At 35.7% G+C, this 19,026-nt stretch overlaps 1 long non-coding RNA gene across 1 annotated transcript in view; it reads left to right on the top strand.

Annotated features, from left to right (window-relative positions):
- Positions 1–3,813: 3,813 nt before the first annotated feature.
- The window catches only part of LOC117975605 (uncharacterized), a 257,347-nt gene continuing 242,134 nt past the window's right edge, over positions 3,814–19,026 (top strand). The window contains exon 1 of the long non-coding RNA XR_004665934.2: positions 3,814–3,931. This is a non-coding gene — a long non-coding RNA (uncharacterized LOC117975605). The remainder of the gene's footprint in view (positions 3,932–19,026) is intronic.

Raw genomic sequence — 19,026 nt, 5'->3', positions numbered from 1 at the left:
CACCTTACATGGCAGCAGGAGAGAGAGAGCGTGCAGGGGAAACCGCCACTTTTAAACCATCAGATCTTGTGAGAACTCACTCACTATCATGAGAACAGCATGGGGGAAGCCACCCCCATGATTCCATCACCTCCCATAAGATCCCTCCCTCAACATGTGGGAATTACATTTTGAGATCAGATTTGGGTAGGGACACAGAGCCAAACCATATCAGTCCTTATTATACATAAGGTTTTGATTCTGGGCTCTTTTCTGTTCCATTGGTCTGTATGTCTGTCCTTATGCCAGTACCCAGCTGTTTTGATTACTGTAGCTTTGTACTATGTTTTGAAACTAGAATGTGTGAGGCCTCCAGTTTCGTGTTTCTTTCTCAGGAGTATTGGGCTATAAGGCCCTATGAGATTCCAATCCATATTAATTTTAGGACTTTTTTCCTATTTATGCAAAAAGAAATGCAATTGACATTTTGATAAATACTGCATTGAACTTGTAGATTGCTTTGGCTAATATTGACATTTTAACAATATTAAGCCTTCCAATAAATGAATAAAATGTCTTTCCATTTATTTGTATTTTATTTGATTTCTTTCAGCAATGTTTTTAGTTTTTACTGTACAAGTTTTTCACCTTCTTCTATATATTTTTACACTTTTTAATGCTATTTTAAGTAGGATTGTTTTTCTAAATTTCTTTTCCTATTATTTATTTTAGCACACAGTCATACCCTAGAGATATTGCAGATTTGGTTCTAGACCATACCAGTAAAGCAAATGTCACAATAAAGCAAGTCACACAAATTGTTTGGTTTCCCAATGCATATAAAAGTTACGTTTATACTATACTGTAACCTATTAAGTATGTGATAGCATTATGTCTCAAACATGTCCATGCCCTAATTAAAAATAATTTATTACTAAAAACTGCTAATGATCATCTGAGCCTTCAGCAATCATAATCATTTTGCTGGTGGAGAGTCTTGCCTTGATGTTGATGGCTGCTGACTTACCAGTGTGGTGATTGCTAAATGTTGGGGTCTCCATGGCATTTACCGAATAAGATGAATAAAACTTAATTGACCCTTAATTGACTCCACATCAACTGACTGTTCCTCCACAAAAGATTTCCCTATAGCATACTATGCTGCTTGATAGCGTTTTACCCACAGAAGAACTTCTTTCAAAATTGGAGCCAATCCTCTTAAACTCTGCCTCTGTTTTATTAACTAAGCTTATGTTATATTCTAAATCCTTTGCTGTCACACCTACACTATTCCCAATTTCTACACCATGAGCAGATTCTGTCTCAAGAAACCACTTCCTTTGCTCATCCATAAGAAGCAACTCCTCATCCATTCATATTTTGTCATGAGATTGCAGAAATTCAGTCACATCTTCAGGCTCCACTTCAAATTATAGTTCTCTTGCTATTTCCATCACACCTACAGTGACTTCCTCCACAGAGGTATTGAACCCCTCAAAATCATTCATGATGGTTGAAGACAACATTTTCTAAACTCCTGTTAATGGTGATATTTTGGCCTCCTCCCATAAATCATGAACATTCTTAATGGTATCTGGAATGGTGAATCCTTCACAGAAGATTTTTCAATTTACTTTGCCCAGAGCCATTGGAGGAATCACTATCTATGGCAGCTATATCCTTATGAAATGTATTTCTTAAATAATAAGACTTAAACATTGAAATTGCTTCTTGGTTTATGGGCTGCAGAATGCATGTTGTGTTAACAGGCATGAAATCAATATTAATCTTATATGTTTCCATCAGAGCTTTTGTGTGACTAGATGAATTTTCAATAGGCAATAATATTTTGAAAGGAATATTTTTTCCTGACCAGTAGGTCTCAACAGCAACCTTAAAATATTTAGTAAAACATGCAATAAAGAGATATACTGTCATCCAGGCTTTGTTGTTCCATTTATAGAGCACCCACAGTGTAAATTTAACATAAATTTTAAGGGTCCTAGGATTTTCAGAATGGTCAATGAGCATTGGCTTCTTAAATTCACCAGCTGCATTAGCCCCTAACAAGAGAGTCAGCCTATCTCTAGAAAGTTTGAAACCAGGTATTGACTTCTCTTCCATAGCAATGAAAGTCCTAGATGGCATCTTCTTCCAATATAAGTTTGCTTTGCCTACATTGAAAATCTGTTGCTTACTGTCACCACTTTCATCAACTATCTTAATTAGATCTTTTGGATAACTTGCTGCATCTTCTCCATTAGCACTTGCAGTTTCACCTTGCACTTTTGTGTTCTGGAGATGGCTTCTTTCCTTCAACCTTATATATCAACTTCGGCTAGCTTTCAAGCTTCAAGCTTCCTCATCTCTCTCAACAGTCATAAAATTAAAGAGAGTTACGGCCTTGTTCTGGATGAGGCTTTGGCTTGGGGGAATGTTGTCAATGGTTTGATCTTCTATCCAGACCACTAAAACTTTCTTATAGCAGCAATAAGGCTGTTTCACTTTCTTATTATCCACGTTTTCACTGGAGTAACACTTTTAATTTCTTTCAAGAACTTTTCCTTTGCATTCACAACTTTGCTAACTGTTTGTTGCAAGAGGCCTAGCTTTCAGCCTATTCTGGGTTTTAACATGCCATCTTCATTAAGCTTAACCATGTCTAGCTTTTGATCTGAATTGAGATAGTGTCTCTTTCTTTCACCTGAAAACTTACAGGCTATTGTAGGATTATTAATTGGTCTATTTTCAGTTGTGTTATCTTTCAGGGAATAAGGAGGCCCATGGAGAGGAAAATAGCTGGTTTTTGAAGCAGAACACACACACAACATTTATCAATTACATTTGTCATCTTAAAATGAGTGCAGAGCATGATGCCCCAAAACAATTACAATAGTAACATTACATATCATTGATCACAGATCACCCTAATAGGTATAATAACAATGAAAACTTTTGAAATATTGTGATAATTACCAAACGTGACATAGAAACTTCAAGTGAGCACATGTCATTGGAAAAAAATGGACTAATAACATTTCTTGATACAGGGTTGCCAGAAATCTTCAGTTTATAAAAAACACGATATCTACAAAACACGATAAAATGAAGTGCAATAAAACAAGGTATGCCTGTATAGAAACACAGCTGACTTTATATGTTGATTTTCTATTTTGCATCTTTGCTGGATTTCTTTATTAGTTCTAGTAAGTTTATTGTGGAATCTTTAGGGTTTTCTACATATAAGATTGTGTCATCTGTAAAGAGATTTAATTTCACTTCCTTTCCAATGTGGATGCCTTTTAAAAATTTCTTCCTTTTTTTTTTTTTGCCTTATTGCTCTAAATAAGACTTCCAGTGATACATTGAATAAAATTGGTGAGAGTGGTATTGTGCTTTTTATTGTTATGATTTCTTTCTAGTTTGGCCTTGAGGTCTCTCTGCTGAGAGTGATGAGACATGCTTCCTTCTTTCTTGTGTGCCTTGTTACATTTGTCGTTGTTGTGATTTGTCCAATAGAAAAAACAGCCACCTCTTTCAGTCTTTACAGAGTAGCTTCTCACAATGGAAGGCCTTCCCCAATCAATCACCCTGGCTAGGCATTCTGTGGTCCTCTCAAACCTTTTATGGGGATACTTCTCTGATCTTGTGCCTGTAATGTCCAAATTTGAGACATTTGTTAATTTCCCTTTCAGAGGTTTGTAATTTCTTCCTTCCTCTGGTGTCTGCCTGTGTTACTGCAGGCTTTCTGGAGCTGCCACAGAGCACTGAGCTCTATATTGTTCTCTGCAGTTCCCATGCATAGAAAAAATGCTGGTTCAATCAGTACTCTGAGTCAAATGAGGGAGACTCAGGAAGCCCTTCAAAAAGTAAAAGGAGTGGATGCATATTCCACTCTTCTCTTTTCCTCCCAAAGGATTAGCCACAAGCTGGGCACTCACTCCTAATCTTGGTGAGTATTAACAGCTTCTGTCTGTGGTATTACAGTTTCTCTAGCACTGCAATTAGTTGCTTAGCTTTCTTTGGTCCTCAGCAGCCCCCAGGCATCCAAAGTGCGTGAGTTATCTATGGGCACTCTAAGTCAGGCAAACCAGAAACCAATCCCTGAGGCAGCCCACCAAAACGCTAGAACATTAGGCATATGTTTTCCTCTTCTTTTCTCCTCCCAGAGAGAAGATATGAATTAGGCTTTTCCTCCTAATTGCAGCAAACTGTGTCAGCATGGAGGAGGGGCTGATATAATTAAAATAACATAGTTGTGTTTTTTTTAACCTTTAACATGGCTGTTCTTGGCTTTGAGCTTGCTTGGGGTACTGTGACTCCCTACCTGGTTCCTAGAGTTCTCACAAAGGCTTTTTGAAGTGTACATTGTTAATTTGCTGTCTGTGTGAGGAAATAAGGTTGGAGCTTTCTATCTGCTGCTTTATTAGCACCACTCCCCTGTCACAATGATTTTTAGCACAATTTTTAAAAAAAGTCTCAAATTATCCATCAAAAAACTTTTTCCTGGTTTATTATGGCTGTTTGTGGTTTCTGATGACTCTTATCTGGAATATATTTATTTCTTATGTACTTTTAATTTGAGATTGTAATCTCACCATCTCCGGGTGAGACTACTGTACAGCCTGAATTCAGGTATTGTGCACATGGAACAATTGCTCTTTGTCTTTATCTAGTTCCCACAGGGGCGCCACCAGGGGAAGGCCAATTTTATGATAATTCCTACATTTGAGATTCCTGGATCATGCAAACAGTGTAAACATAAGCCCCCATATGATGTAAAATATATTTCCATGTTTACTAATTCTGTGGGAAACTTTCAATAATGTATTTACTCAGACCTAACACAGAGCTGGCAAACCTCTTGGCATCACACTGAGCCGATGGTCCAATTTTCTTTCCTTTTTTGGAGGAATTTATTTTTATATTCCATTAGTCTGTTTTGTGTTACTATTGATATGGTTTGGATCTGTGTCCCCAACCAAATCTCATGTCAAATTGTAATCCCCAATGTTGGAGGTGACTGAATCATGGAGGTGGTTTCTTATGGTTTAACACCATCCCCCTTGGTGTTGTCATGGCGTTAGTGAGTTCTCATGAGATTTCGTTGTTTAAAAGTGTGTAGCACGTTTTCCCTCTCTCTCTTGCTCATTCTCCACCATGTAAGATCCCTGGCTTCCTGTTAGCCTTCCGCCATGACCGAAAGTTTCCTGAGGCCTCCTCAGAAGCCAAGCAGATGCCTTCATGTTTCCTGTGCAGCGTGAGGAACTGCGAGTCAATTAAAACTCTTTTCTTTATAAATTACTGACTCTCAGGTATTTCTTTATAGCAGTTCAAGAATGAACTATTATAGCTATAAAGGAATACCTGAGGCTGGGTAATTTATAAAGGAAAGAGGTTTATTAGTCTCACATTTCTGCAAACTGTACAGAAAGCACAGTGCCAGCATCTGCTTCTGGTGAGGGCTTCAGGAAGCTTACAATCATGGCAGAAGGTAATGGGAACCTGTTGTCACATGGCAAGAGAGGGAGCAAGGGAAAGAGAGGAGGAGGTGCCAGGTTCTTTTAAACCACCAGCCCTCCTGTGAACTAATAGAGCAAGACTTCACTCATTACCAAGGGAAGGACACCAAGCCATTTATGAGGGTTCCACCCCTTTGACTGAAACACCTCCACTGGGCCCCACTTTGAACACTGGGGATCATATTTCAACATGATATTTGGAGAGGACAAATAGTCAACAATATCACATTCTGACCTTCTAAGAAAAAAATGTACTTTTTATACCATAATGATTTGTTCATTTGTATATTCTGAAATTTTCACAGTGAGATCACACGGTTCTTAAAATTTTATATAGCAAATTATCTGTGTCCTGGTATGAAATATGTAATTTCTACCAGAGAACATTTTTTGATCTGCAAGGTAGCTGGCAGGAGTTTATCTGGCCTGCCACATAGTGTGAATCAAGTTGCAAATCCACTTGAGGTCCAGTATTTATATCTGAATTTTCAAGGTAGAGTCTCTCATCTCTACTCAGCACCAAAGTTCAAGACAGGCAACATTTCTAAAGTGGAATCTCATAGAGACCAGTTTTATATCACCTGTACCTGTACACTGGTAGGATATTTTTTAGGGTATTTTATGCCATATTTCTACCATGTGGCACAAATATTCTTAAGGCTAAAGCCAACTGCACTTCTCTGTTTAGGAAATCTGACTTGACTTAGTTTTTGGCCTCAGTATACTTTATATTTTTACAAGCCCATTAATACATTTTTAATACATTCAATGAAAGAAAAGATCAGACTATAAAATGTATCAGACTTCCCAGTTAAAAAAAAAGCATTTTTTTTCTCTTCCTGGTACACATTTTAATTGAGCATGCAGGCTCTCAAAGAATCTAGCTTTAAGCAGGATCTCGCTTTCAACTCCTAGATATGTGGGCTTCACATCTTTTCCCCTGGCTGTATGTGAGCATTAAAATCTCAGCACACATGTTGCCTAAACCAACACCCTACCACCATTCTCTCCTCTTTCTCTAACAGAACAGCTGCAGAGTTTTAGTTTCATCTTTGTTTTTATTCCTTGGAAATTTTCATTACTTACTTTATTTAAATTTTAGTCTGCATTTAAAAGACTATGGTATTGTATAATTATTTTTATAGCATTCCTATCCTATTAAACATTCTACCACATTGTCCCTTAAAATTTTGGTGCATCTATTTACTGAAAGTCAATGAATTAAAAAAATATAAGTATGTTTGCTAATTTAACAATAGCCAATTAAATAGTCTAGTTCAACTGATTGTATCAATAAAGTTTATACTGTGTAGAGTTTATACTTGCTCAAATATTTAATATGGTATTTTGGACAGTTTTTATAATAAGTCTTATGGGATTTTATTTTTTAGTTTGCAATCATGTGGTTCTGTCTAGGGGAAATGTGATATTTATTTTCTATCATAAATGTTCTATTTCCATTTCAAGTGAGTGTACTGTAACACAATCCTGGCATAAACTACCCTGACTTAGTGTTAGACTCACAGGTTTAACGGCTCAATCCTTCAAAACTGGCCTCACTTTAGATGCCAGCTACAAGTCTCAGTGGCCACCCATACTTTAGCATCAACAGCTGTAAGTTCAAGGCTTTCTTCTTAGTTCAACAATTCACTAGAATGATTCACAGATCTCAAGAAAGTGCCATAATTATGATTATAGCTGTATTATAAAGGACACAATTCAGGAATCGCAAAATGAGGAAGAGGTACAGGGAGTGAAGACCCAAAGTCCCAGACACAGAGATTTCAGATTCTCTTCCAGTGGTGTCAGGGTACATCACCTCTCTGCACAAAAGTGAATTAACCAATAAGTATACTCTACTGAGACTCTGTGTCCATAGTTCTTACTGAGATTTCGCTGAGTGGGCATGATTGATTAAATGGCTGGTCACATTATTGAATTCAATCTCCAGAACCCCTCTCATCCCTGGAGGTTGGCATATCCCAAAGTTCTAATCATTTGGTCTGTCTTTGAGGTTACCAGTCCTCATCTTGAAGCTGTCTAGGGGCCCACCAAGAGTCACCTCATTTGCATAGCAAAGATATTCCTTTCATTCAGGAAATTCCAGAGGTTTTCAAAACTCTGCCTTAGGAACTGGAAACAAAGACCAGATACATTCTTAATATCCATGTACCAAAAATCTAATAAAATATACTAATCTATGTAGTACTTCAGAAAAATCAATAAGTAATAGAACTAATGAATAGATCAGTTAATTAAAAGTATATATTAACACTGTTGTGTAATTCTAAATAGTAAAGGTATGAATGTATAATCTTAACATCATCTTTTACATATGTACAATGCTTAAAAGGTTTTTACAAAAGATGTTCTCATATATCACTTCATCTCATATTTATATCTAACCTGAAAAACAAGTATGCCATTATTGCAGATAATTTAAAATTTAGAGCTTTGCCTAAACTCACAAAGCTATTTGTCTAGAGTCTAACTTACTCCAAACTAAGTGATCTTCATATAACCTCATAGTTTCTAACTTAATGCCTGCATTTTTATCTTATAAAACAGAATGCATCTTTTGTTTATTTGTTTGCTTCTACACTTCCCCACCACCATCAACAGGGAGGAAATATCTTTACTTATAAATTTCTTTAGGTTCTTTTCACCACAGCCAATTAATAGTGCAGTTCCTTTGACCACAGAGAAGGGTGTTAATTTGGTCAACAAGCATGTGGTCATTTTATTATTGTAAGTCAGAGGCTAGCTAAGGAAGCTAACTATAAAGCAGTGGTTATAGTCCGTTCTCTTATGGAAGGCCTCTGCTGAACTTGCTTTAATGCAAGTGCAATGCTGCATAATGAATATTGCATTTTCCATTTCCATAGTGAACTAAAATAACCTATTGTGAGTGTTGGAATGTAATAATCCATACATTATTATGTTTTATTGATAGGGTCTTACATTCTGGAATCCATTCAGGCATATCCAACCCCAAATACCTTTAACCAAATTTAATTCTGTGCATGAAAGTCATTATATACATCATCACAACTTTTTACCTAAGTGCACAACATTTAATTTCACGATTGTAATGGAACTGTAGACATTAGCTCCATTTCCATACATTGGATTGGAAAAAATGAAATCCTCTTTTTAATATGATCCAGAGTGAATTGTTATACTATGGCACTTAATTGAAACTAATCAGTTAAGATGAGTCAGATTCATTCAAACAGTAGAGGTGACAGATCAATTAAAATTATGATATTATAATTCATCAACTTTCATTTGACCAGAAGATATTCTATATAAGAAAAGCAAAAAAGTCTTTCTTTCATGTTTTTAGTTAGCAATCAAGTTTTATGTCTAGAATTAAAATAAGCATCTGATTTTTTCTCCAATATATGCAAAGGGTATTTTGACACAGAAAATCACAGCAAAGTAAGACATATTGTAATAATTAACTGAATTATTTCTGGCATGCCATGAACAATTAGAGGATTAATAACCACCCAACCAAACGATGTTATGTTGGAATAAATTGACCGACAAGGTTTCTCAGCTAGGAAATGAAGCTCAGATAGATCATCAATAAAAATGACTGTGACGAGCATACTTGTGAGAACTCTAGTGTTTTACATTTACAAAATATGGCTGTGGTAACTGTGTTTAATGATTGAAAGAAAGTATTTAAAAATTCATTTAGAATATTGTGCCCTTTTTAATTGCCTGCTGAAAGACATAATGTTTGATGGTCACTAATGTACCATACAATCGACATTTAATTAAATATCTGTTAAGTTCTGAAAACCAATGGAAAACAATTTTCCCTAAATAAAGAAAAAAAGCAAAAAGAAAAGCATTTAAGAACTGCAGGTTGTTTGTAATATAAGGTGTGGCATATTCATCCATATTAAGAATAATAATGGATGAGAAACAAAGACAACCTTGAGAACAAATGATGTCATATGCCATAAAATGAAGTAATACATATCTCATATGAGATTATGTAAACTGCCTTATTGATGCATTTGTTAAAATGTTTTGACTTAAATAACTAAGGTCATGTGTAGCACCAATATTTACATTTTTATTACATATAGTTTTGTAGATAGTTTTTAACTTTAAATCAGAAGGAGAGAGCAGAAAAAAATATTAGGAAAGAAACAAAAGTAAAGAAATGAAAGTTTGAGATGTTTATAGTGTTATACGGGCAAATGTCTTATTCTACTGCAAACAGGAGAAATTAATTTGTAAACAAATTTGAATTCTCCCTAAATTTTAACTTTCCCATTATTGTCCAAATAAATGGCCTGGCTTAACCATCTGTTTATTATATAATAAGAGTAGTATAGCATACCTTGAAGTTAGTTTTCTTATTTATAATATGAATGCAATTGTTTCAAGAAAGACTATTGTGAAAAGTAATTAAATAGATAAAAAAGCATAAAACACTTGAAAACTTAAAAATGTACTTACCTTGTTATGCTTTAGATGTAACCATACAGACAGTATCAATTCTAGAAGTTTGCTATGTGGACTCCTCCCTTCAGTCTGTATTTAAACACAGATTTCCCCAAATTTCCAGTTTCTCCTTTCATCTCTCCTTCTTCTGTCCATTCTTCTAAAAAGCCTAAGTAAAATCTTTATTCTCCTGTCTCCTTCTCCTTTTTCCCATTTTTAATTTTGAACATATCACCCTGTACGACCTGTACATACCTCAAACTCAATGCAGTCAAAAGTGAAATTAGCACATTTCTCTTTCAAACTCCTCCTTTTGTGTTTTCTACCAGCTCATACTAGAATGATATATTATTATCATGTAATATCCTCATTCTTATTCCTCATATCCAGTTAGCACCGAGATCCTCTTTTTGCCTCTCTCTTATGCCATGATATTGTCTACTTTTCTCTACCTTAATTTCCATAACATCTTCTTAAGGATCCTCCAGGTCTCTTCTCTAACTTTATCCCAACCCATGCCCACATTGCTGCCAATATAAGTTTTCTAACTCTTCTACTAAAAATTTCAATAGTTCAGCAGTTCTAAATAAAAGTGAATTTCCTCAGCATGAGATACTGAGATACAAGGGCCTCATGAACTGGGTCTTGCCTACCACTTTATCATCAGGTCTTTCGACTTACTCTTTGCTCATAGATACAAGTCATACTAACCTATCGGAAGTTTCCCGAATGTGCCACAACCACTTAATAGGTCTTTCCCATTTCACATGCTGTTTTCTCTGTCCATAAGGCTCTTCTCTTTCCTCCTTCCTGCCCACAGCTCTGTGTAACTGCTATTGATATTTAAATCATAATTCAGAGCATTTTTTCCTGATTCCACTTCCACCCCAGTCTAGGCTAAGTGCCTCTTTCCTAGTGACATGTGCTTACCTCTACTGGAGTAATTTTCAAAATAGTATTGCAATTACTAATACTCTTGGTGGTTCTTCTAAACAAACTGTGAGTTCTCATTATAGGCATGTTCCCCTAAAATCAGATTCTGAGGTAGCAATGTGCTTACAGGAAATTTACTAAGGTGTGTTTTTGTGTTCTCAGGATCAACAACCGTGGATGGGTGAAATAAGTAGAATTGAAAGGGAGAGACATTGAACTGTGAATTGATGCAATTGCAACAAAAGCCTCAACAAATCTTATGAGGTGCTCTGGAGTTAGGATGACCCTTCAGAGTGGTCCCAAATTGGAGCAAGAGAAATAAATCTCCACATTGACCAGTCATTAGATATGGGCTTTGATATGGTTTGGGCATTTGTCTCTGTCCAAATTTCTTGTTGAAATGTAATCCCCAATATTGGAGGTGGGGACTGAAGGGAGGTGTTTGCATCATGGGGATAGCAATGGCTTGGGCCATCCCCTTGGTGATAAGTGAGTGCTCACTCTGAGTTCACACAAGATCTGGTTCTTTAAAAGTTTGTAGATCTTCCCCCCACCACCACTCTCTCTCTCAATCCTGCTTTTGCCATGTGATATGCCTGCTTCCCCTTCCGCCATGATTATAGGCTTCCCGAGGCCTCCCTAGAAGCTGAACAGATGCCAGCACCATGCTTCCTGTAAAGCCTGCAAAATTGTGTGCCAATTAATCCTATTTTCTTTATAAATTACCCAGTCTGAGGTATTTCTTTATAGCAATGCAAGAATGACCTAACACAGGCTTCCTCTGGAATGTGAGCATGACCTTGGGTAGGTGGCTTTCTTCAGCTATGGGAAAGTCCCACAGAGACTCAGCAAAGAGCTGTCAGCCACCAACACTCCTGGCAACTGGAGAAATTAGTGCTTCAGTATTGGAAGATAGGATACGGGTAGAACACCATGGAATCCACTACTGCTCCTTGAAAACAAAAACTTTTCCTCATACATTTTTATACACTTTGGGCTAGCAGAGACCCTGAATTATCAGAGACATTTAAAAATAAATGTTTACTGAATAAATGCATAGTATGATTTTAGTCAAATTCATCTTTCTGAAAGCAATCTGTGCTGCAGATACCTTATGTTCAATCTGAAAATAAGGACCAAAGAAAATACAAAGTGCAGAATAAATAGCTTTTAATCTAACTACAGTCCCTTGGCTTCTTAGAAGACTCATAATGACTCTCTGTCTTTAATCTCCCCAACAAAATGAAAAGTTAAAAACACAACAGTCAGGGCTGAAATACAGAAGAAAAGTCTTTGTATTAAAAGGACATTCATACAGTTTTTCATTTGAGGAAAATGTAAGTCTGCAGCTTTCCTAGTATTTGTTGAATCCTAACATTCTACTCTTATTTACTTTTGTAAAGCAAGGCAATAAGGTGGTCAAGTGTGGGTTCAGATAGTCACATTAGAAGCTTGCCCAATTGGTGCAATTGAAATGGCCTGAATATTAAATGCCATCACTAAACACTACAGAGCATGTTTTTATGCTTAAATTTCATCGGAGAAATATATTGAAACAGGACAAATGCTGCAAACTAACTTTAATCTTACTAACATGAAGCAGGAACACATGATGAAAAAGACTCGGGGTGAGGAGGCTAGCAGTGGCTGCTGTGAACAGAAGATGAGTATCAGTGGATTTTAAGTGACTTTGGGTCTAAGAGATCAAAATGTCAGTTGGACAGCAAAAAGTCAAAAACTACTGATACTGACATTAGGTGGTGGGATAGAAAGAAAATAAATAAGTCAGGTACTAACGTTATTGGGGCTAGGAAAGTGGTTCTCACAATGGGAGCAAATAAGAGATGATAGAAGATGTAATTCAAAAGTCTATAAGGAAGACTTGTAAATCAACCCTTGAGAAGCAGACAGCAATGTAGGAGAGAAAAGGGAAAGAATGTTGCATACTTACACTCACCAAATGGGAGAAAATTTGAGTCTGTGAGATCTGTAACATAGAATGCTACAGGAAGGGCACTTGGAATAGTTAGAGAAGGTCCAAGATCCTAAAGATGGTAAGACCTTTACATATGATCACACAGGAGTATACTTTTTCTATAATAATGATTTTGAAGTGTGAATTTGTTCCAATATTATTGGTATATTAGGTAATTTGAGCATAATGCAAATTTTTATTTTGCTTATCTGCGATTTCATATGAAGAAACACATATGAATTCAGAAAACTGCACCCAGTGGAACTAAGCCATATAGGAATACACAAAATGCACACAGGCACACACTTGAAACTTCTACTAGCTACTTCATTTTGCCACATGTGTTATGAGCCAAACCTGTCTCTGATATTACACCTTTCCACTCAATTTCAGATAACCCTCCCTGCATTACTCACCAGTAACACACCACTGTGTGTTACTGTGCACCACTCCTGACACCTAGTTCCACACTCAAATTCTAGGTCTTTTTCATGGTAAAGGGCCATTTCTATGATAGTACTTATGTATTTCTTAGCCAATTTGCCATATGCAAGCTATATTACTATATTCACTAGCTTTCTATCTTTTTTGTAATGCACAACAAATGGCATTTTTGATTGCTGGGTTCATAACCCCACTCTTCTCATAAGTCTTGTGGTTTTCATTCTGTGATTTTCTGTAGCACAATGATCTATAGGAGCACATATGTCACCTTATAGCAAAACTGACTGTATTTGTTTAAAAATTAAGATTCTCATTTCTTCCATGATTCTGATTCAATAGGTTTGGTGTGGAACCAGTGTAACAGAGTTTTTTTTTTCTGCTTTTATTTTTTTCCTTCCAGTTTACAAGGGTTCTTCCCATGTTGGTTGAGTACTTCATTATTCAAACTTAGGGAAAATTGAGACACAGGTACTTAGTCAATTGACATTCCAACTTGAAATATAAATTTGGAATGACTCAAGAATGACTCTAGAAGAACACAAGATTGACTGACAAGTTATTCCTAGAGACAGCAAAAGCAATGATATCAATAATGTAGTGGTGGCAATGACAGAAGTTTAGTAGCTATGATGCTAAAGGTGGAAACCAAACATACTCATGACCATGGCTTGGCTCTGCTGCCCAGCCTTCCTTAGTTCCTGCCCATTCTCTAAATTTTGCTTTCTGGCCTCTAGGCCAGCTTTGTGAGCTACACAATAGCCTCCCAGTAAATTTCTCTTCTAATTAGGAAAGCTCTGCCTGTAAAAATGAACCCTGATGCTAATTCATCCTCAGATCTTCATTATAACAAACACTGTGATGATTCCAACACAGCTGATATGTGGATTCAGTCTGACAATTATTGTTCTTAAGTGGATCATATAAATATTATTTAGAAGCCGTTCAACATTATACTGTTTACATTTGCCAGCCATTTAAAAACAGGTTTTTTTTTTCCTTTTACTGAGATCTGCATTAACAATCATTGGATCTGTTTAAAAAATGTTAGCTTTGCCACATGAATCCAGGGAGAGGTAATTTTTCTTGAGATATTCATGCATTTTTGAGGTGGGAGGGTAGCAAGCAGACAATACGTTCTTTCCTACTTTCCTCACCCCTGGTCACTTTCTCTAGACCAGAATACTCGTCTAGTTACCCAGCTTTCTAAATCATCACATTGTATACTAACAGAAAAGGGATGTGGTCCAGAGGCTGGGAAGGGTATCAGGGAGGATGGGATAAGATGGGAATGATTGGTAAGTACAAAAATCCATTTAGATATAATGAATAAGATCTAGTGTATGGTAGCATAATAACTTATTATATATTTTTAAATAACTGAAAGAGAGGAATTGAAATGTTTCTAATACAAATAAATGATAAATGCTTGAGGGGATGGATTCTCCAATTACCCTGATTTGATCATTGCACATTGTATTCCTGCATCAAAACATCACATTTACCCCATAAATATATACAACTATTATTTACCCATAAGGATTAATTTTTAAAAGAAAGAAAAAATAGAAAATGGTCTTGGTACCTGTGAAAAAACAAAAAGAAAGATATTTCCTGTAAGCTTTTGTTCCACGAGAATACAAAAGATTGACTCATCAAGATTAGTCATATTCTATGGAAAACATAAGTTTTGGTGGCACTAACATTTTTATTTCAGAATGAATGACAAAATTTCATATGCTTTACTCAGTAATCCATTTCATTTCTACTTCTCCAAAATATTTTCATTTTTAAAAATCCAGCTGCATTGATAGGTGGAAAGCCACAGTGAAGCTGGTTATGTTTCATGAGTCATTTCAGTTCAGGATAATGGTTTCATTACCTCTTTAAAAAATATAGTGCTTATCCTATGTATCTTTAACAATTCAGCACAGTTAACTACTGGACAACTATTTTACTTTATACAGGTAAGCATATGAAAACAGCATGTTACTTTATGATTCATAGAGTGATTCAAAATAACTAAAAACTATGTGACTGGGCTTCGGTTTCCTCACCTGTAAAATGAAAGCTGTTGTACTGCATAACTTGCTGGGCTCTTTCTTATTCTAACAGTCTATTGTTTACATAAACAAAAAATAGCAGTTTACTGCATATAATTTTATTTCTTAATCAAGATGATTAATAATTGTTAATGAATGGGTCATTAGAGTAAACATCATCTCTTAAATATTTTTAAAAATACAAATCTGTATTTTTCATTTCGAAGTTGACTTATGTTGGAGTTCAAAATTTTTATTGTGCATCATGTGCATTCCAATCATTCATTTTATTGTCTCTAAATATTCAAAGATAATCCCTTCTCAAAGATCAAGTTACACAGCATATTTAAAACAATGGTGAGAAATCAAATCACTAAGGCATTACAGTGAAACTGAATTTATCTATCAATGGTTCTAAAATTGGTTATTTAGTATAACTGAATTTTCAAGTTAAATGAGGGTCATCAGGACCTATATAATACATGCTTTGGCAGAAATATCCAATTGAAATAATGCATTTTAAAAGAATATACTAATTTACTCCTTGATGAAAAATTTTACCAAAACATAGAAATAAAAAGTGGGAAGAACATTTTTAAATAACATTCTGGAATAAAAGTCACTTAAACATTATCTGGGGGAATATACTAAAAGTGAATAACTGTTTAAAATTAATTAAAGCCCTCAGACTAAATGAAGTTATATGTTAACTTTTATACTTTTACCTAGAACAGAAGAAAATAATTTCTATGCTGTGGAATAGGTAACCTTAAATGTTTTAATTTATTCCACTGTGAGACATTAACCTGTTTTGAATCTAAGCCAAAAATATTCCTAACTTCCCTTATTAAATTACACACACACACACACACACACACACACACACACACACCAGCTTCTCAAATGCTCTTTGAACTGGTTTTGAGATCTTACTGATTTTATCATTAATTAACAAGCTAAATAAAATTTTGATGCATTTATTTTATATTTATATGAGTCATCATCATATTGCCCTTTTGAAGAATACACTTTAACAATTCATTCATCACGATTTTTTTAAGACCTAGCTTGCTTCAGTCACTGTGCTGTGAGCTGTGTGAAACAAACAAATAAAAGTTTATTCCAGCCTTAGAAAAACTCACAATCTAATCAAACAGCTAAGTGGAGAGCAAAGAGATAAATGCTCTGGCATAGGGTTGATCAAATTGCCAACAAGCTCCGAAGAAGCCTTACCCTTATTGAAGGGGAAAAAAATTTAAAAAGAAAGTTTCAAAAAGAAAGTGGCTTTTGGGTTGAGCCTTAAATGATGTATTGGACAATTGGCTAGCCAATACTACTGGATGAAGGTAGTGGGTTAATTTCTAAGTTTAGCACATAATGTAAAAGTCATCAATAAACAAATTTACCATTGAGAAAACCCTTAAATTTACCTCTAAAGTATAGTATACATTTTGTTTATATAAACCTGCATGGTACTAGGGATATATAAATGTCTCATGTATAGAGTAATGTAGGGTAAATAATCTCAGACGCAATTATACTCAGGTATCTAATCATTCAAATGTTTTGCTGCTAGAAAAATCTTAAAGTTATGGCTTGTTCTGTCATTTTTCTGTAGACCTTTCTTTTAACTTTTTTTCTATAGACCATTTCTTTTAACTCTTCATTCAGCATTGTTTCTCTATGAATAATTCTGCAAATAAAAGCCAACTCAAACAATTTCATGGCCAGCTGAACAACCTCTTTCATTTCTTTATTAATTGTCAGAAAAAAACATTAAAACTATTCACATTTTTTTTCAGTGGTTTGGCCAACAGACATTTACAAACTTAGGCTTGATTGCATCCAATGCCTGGATCATGCACTCATCTTGACAAACAAAGAGAAAATCTTAGTAACTCCAGAGAGTTTTTCAGGCTGTTCTTTGTAATTCATTTTGTGCCTATGTGGTAAACTGGGGTAGAGAGGATGTTTCCTTTGCTCGGAGCATGTTTAGTTGGATATATCAAGTTAAATGTGTTTACCTACCATGGAACTTCACCGTTACAGTGAAGCTACTAAAATGTATAAAACCAAAGGAAATAGGGTAGTAATAGTAGGTGGCTTAAACCAATAGTCTGAGTAACTAGGGTAATCCTAGATCTATTGAAATCATCTTTAGACATTTTTCTTGTTTTTTAAATACAGTGCTGTGAATATGAAAATCGTCTTCATAAATGACGAAGTTGGGGTTAGCGATGAATAAAAATATAATTGTTTATCATTCTGTATTAGTCAAGATGATAGGTAGGTAGTTAGGTAGGTAGACAGATAGATAGACAGACAGACAGATAGATGTTATTAAAAAATTGACTCACACAATTGCAGAAGCAAAGTGACAAGATCTGGTACAAACCCAGGAAGGAAGAAAGGGTAGGGGTGTATTTTCAGGTTGAGTCCAAAGGCCTTGAGAACTGGCATGACTCATGATAGAAAGTCCAGCCCAAAAGCCAACAGGCTGGAGACCCAAGAAGAACGGATTTTTCAGTTTGAGTCCTAAGGTAAGAAATAAAGATATATCCAAGCTCATGTAACAAGGCAGGAGAAGTTCTTTCTTACTCAGACTTTTTTTTCTATTCAGGTCTTCAACCAGTTACATGAGACCACTCACCTTAGGAAAATCTGCTTTACTCAGTATACCAATTCATATAATCTCATCCAGAAACACACTAAAAATATACCTAGAATAATGTTTGACTAAATGTCTGAGTACTCTATGGACCAGTCAAGTTGAAATATAATGTTGACCATCACATATAACTATTGACCTTAAAAACAGTATGTACTCCAACAAAATTTTGTAGAAATAAAAGGAAGCTCAAAAGTTTCAGTTCCAAAATGACAGTAAAGAAACAAGCTGGCTTCATTCCCCTCCCAGAGCAAGCCAAAAAGAAATGTACAGCACAACTATTATCACCAGCCATATTCCAAAACTCAAATATGAGGATTAGACAATTCCAAGGGCCACAGAGAATTGAAAAAACAAATGGAAGCATATAGTAAGAAAGTCAAACTTACATCTATTACACCTCTCTCTTCAATTTGCTCAGCACCACACACGAAAAAATTTCCCCAAGTCACTGTTTCTACATTAGAAAAAGAGAGATTGAAATGGAAAACCAGTTTTCCCGCCATCTTGGGTTTCCTGGCAGAAAACCTATCCCTGCCTCAATACATGGGAAGCATTGTGAGTACCTGAAGGTAGAAATATCCTTGAAGAAAGCCAGAAACAAAGGGGAAGTTTGGGACTACCATCCCCAGCCCTAGAAACTCTGCTCTATAACTTGGCCGAAGGAAACACCAAGTCAGAATCACTGTTCAGCAGTACCATGCTGTAGGAGGTACATTCCACAGATTGCCTGGGGATGAGGCCCTAGCCAGCCCTCCTGCACTGCCAGCATATCCCCTTTGGAGCCTATCCCCTTTGGAGCCTCCTCCATTCAGGACTAGCAGTGTTTCAATTGTTTCCTGGAGCCAAGGCAAACCTGGATTTTTAAGGTACCATCTAGTGCCAAAAAAGAGGCAGCAAAGTACTGGAAAACAAATTCAACAAGTAAATTACAAATAACAAACATGTCCACAAAAAACAAAACGAGCTAGACAGAGAAGACAGAAATAACTAATCTTTTTT

This window comes from Pan paniscus, chromosome 14 (genome assembly GCF_029289425.2).
Source record: "Pan paniscus chromosome 14, NHGRI_mPanPan1-v2.0_pri, whole genome shotgun sequence".
Lineage (NCBI taxonomy): Eukaryota > Metazoa > Chordata > Mammalia > Primates > Hominidae > Pan > Pan paniscus.
The sequence above is the reverse complement of the archived record's forward strand: the minus strand, read 5'-3'. Positions and strand labels throughout refer to the sequence as shown.